This window comes from Mus pahari, chromosome 7 (genome assembly GCF_900095145.1).
Source record: "Mus pahari chromosome 7, PAHARI_EIJ_v1.1, whole genome shotgun sequence".
Taxonomy (NCBI): Eukaryota; Metazoa; Chordata; class Mammalia; order Rodentia; family Muridae; genus Mus; species Mus pahari.
In genome coordinates this window covers 57,886,283-57,889,222 of record NC_034596.1, presented here as the reverse complement: position 1 = coordinate 57,889,222, position 2,940 = coordinate 57,886,283, and the positions used below count along the sequence as shown (strand labels likewise).

General features: G+C 41.2%; 1 protein-coding gene across 3 annotated transcripts in view; it reads right to left on the bottom strand.

Moving 5' to 3' along the window:
* The window catches only part of Lrfn5 (leucine rich repeat and fibronectin type III domain containing 5), a 307,094-nt gene that overhangs the window by 301,715 nt on the left and 2,439 nt on the right, over positions 1 to 2,940 (bottom strand). The gene's annotated exons all lie outside the window — the stretch shown is intronic.

Sequence of the window (2,940 nt, the reverse complement as noted above, 5' to 3'; positions counted from 1 at the left end):
AGGAGGAGGAGGAGGAGGAGGAGGAGGAGGAGGGGGGGCATTCTCTCTCAGATACACCCATCTCTTCTATTTCTCTAGAAGCAGAAGAAAGAAATTACTTTTGGCTGAAATCAGTGAAAGACATAAATAGATGAACTTTTTTCCCTAAACAAACCTGTACAGGAGCCTCATATCAAAGCTGAAATATATGAGAATGCTTCTGTATACATTACATTTTTTTAAAGAGGTTTGCAAAACATAGAATATAGGTCTTGTTCAAGGTCATTCTTTTTAAAAGAGAAAAGGGAAATCACTCAAAGGAACTGATCCAGAAGATGAAATCACATGTCAACTCCTTTCAAGCTGACTCTCTGCTCTCCCCTGTCCCTATGTGGCCCATATTTCCCAGATTTTTTTCTATTAGGAATGACTAAGAAATGATTTGTAAAGTACGAGTTCCTGGCTGGGAAACTCACTCTCAGTGTCATAACCCATCAATGAACAAGAACAGAATAGCTCTGCCTAGGGATAATGTCTAACGAGCTGGATAGAAACACCTTAGCCAGCATTAGCCTGCCTTTCCTCCCTCCCTCCCTCCCTCCCTCCTTCCCTCCCTTCCTTCTTATCTTTCCTCTTGTCTTCCCTTCCTTTCTTTATTCCTTCACCCTATGTTAGGAGCTCTATTTCCTCATAACATTTAACTCCACAAAGGAATGACTATTTAAAACCACAATATTTGTCCGAGCATCTGAGCATTTAAAGCCTGGTTTACAGATTTGTCTGCCTTCCCTGAAGAATGGGTGAACAAAGATAACTGACTTGCAAAAGATGAAACCTTAAGTGAGTAAAGGCTAAAGAGATTTGAAATGGAGATGGGAAAATATGTATTTTTCAAGTACCAAAATTCTTCATCAGAAATTTTATTTCTGGTCATTCTCACATATGTGATCTGCTTGTAACTTATTATATTGTCAATATTACACACAAAGTTAGGGACAAGAAAAAAAGGCATCTCTCTGATGTTTATCACATAAGGCAGCATTGTATGTAGGATTTTTTGAATGATAGAAGATTTCAAATAAATTTACTTAAAAAGAAAAGACATTTGATATGAAATTCTCTTTAATTCCTTCAAATCTTGGGGGTTTTTTTTTTGTTTTTTGTTTTTTGTTTTTGTTTTTCTTTCTTTCTTTTTTTCCTGTATACCTTTTGGAATCTGGGCAATGATACTAATTTTTTTTTTCCTCATTAAACCTCAGATGGTAGAGTATGGATTGTCTTACTGTCTGAGTTGAATTAACATCTATATCCTTCCTCTGAGTTGAAGTTATACACTAAATCTGTATGAAGAGTGGCTCTCCTAGACTTCATGTTGGAAGTACAAGATCAGTTGATTACATATCCTACTGTTTTTGTTTTTGTTTTTGTTTTAACTGAAGGCAAAACAGAACTGCAAATGACTAGGTGTCATCTGGGAGAGCAGAAGAGAGAAAGAATAAGTATGTAGAAAAAAAAATGCTCTTAGTTTCAAGGTTTCAATCCTGATAAAACCATGCAATGTTTGAATGTCAAACAATTTTTGTAGACAGCTTTCATCACATGGTCTTGAATATTCATATGTAACGGGGAATGAAGGAGGGGGACTCTAGTCATAATAGATGCTCAAACACTACAGCCCTACTCATCTCCAGTCTCCCTCCCTTCAGATCCAGACAGCCACCAGGGCCACAATGAGCCCCACTGTCTGCCAGGGTGCTAGTGGAGCTCTCCAGCCCCGCCCCATGTAGTGTCAAAGCAGACCTGCCAGCTGCAGTGGTAGAGCCCAGCCCACAAAGCCCGCTGCATACGCGGCCTTGTAGCACCACCACCCTGCAGCAGCAGCAGCAGCAGCAATTCTAGACTCCAGAGAAGGAGTCTGGACATCAGCGCGCAGGGACAACTAGAGTAGCTACACATTAGCTTGTGATCTGCAAATGCCATCATATGGATAGCTACAGAAACGGAGGGGATAGAAGACAACCAGGCAGTCTCCCTGCACTCCCTAAGCAGCTTTTGCAAACAGAAGACACCACCACACACTCAGGTCCACCTTCATAGGTCAGTCCCTATCTCTGCCTCCTAGAGCAGAGAACCACTGACCCACCAGGCCAAACCAGCAGGCAGTTCTGGAGGCAGGAGACAAACCAGCACTCCTTAACTGAAAATTTCAGACCTTCTTCACTATGGAATTAAACACTGACAAGACTACTTTGGAAGTAGCTTTATGTTGTTAATTCAAACGCCCTCAAGAACAAAGTGGAATTTTCTTCCGTAGGGGAACAGGCAATGGTGGGGGAAGAAGATGGGATGATCAAGGTACAAGGATAAGGTGCTTTAGAAGTTAACTAAATTTGTTCTGCCTCTTCAAGTGAAGGGAATCTCCATTTTCACATATCAGATCTAGTATGTTAATTAGGCAGTCTCAAATCCAACCTGCTTTTAAATCAAAGCACAAGATGGAATTTTCAAAATACCCATTGTACACAAACAACAAACACTGGGACACAAACCTCTGTCAGCCTCTGAGATAAAGCAGGTGGGGCCAGGGCTGATGTTGTCACTGGGGCTGGGGCTAGGGCTGGGCTGGGTGGTGGCTATTGGTTTTTGGCCTCGTTCTTCTAGACATATAAAAACGACCTCTTTTCATGGATATATTATGCCACCTCAAATCAAAGCCTGGCAGTAAAACACCTAGTCTCAACACACACACACACACACACACACACACACACACACACACACACACTTGACAATGAATTCCTTTTCATCCTAAGCAAGTCCCAAGAAAACTCCATTTCACATCAAAGTCTCGAGATGCTTAATTCACAACTACTGAAAAGGATCTGGGAAGATCCTGCACATCAAGGGAACCTGGTACAGAAGGTAAAAGGGTCCTGGGGAGAAAAAAAAAAAAAAAAAAAA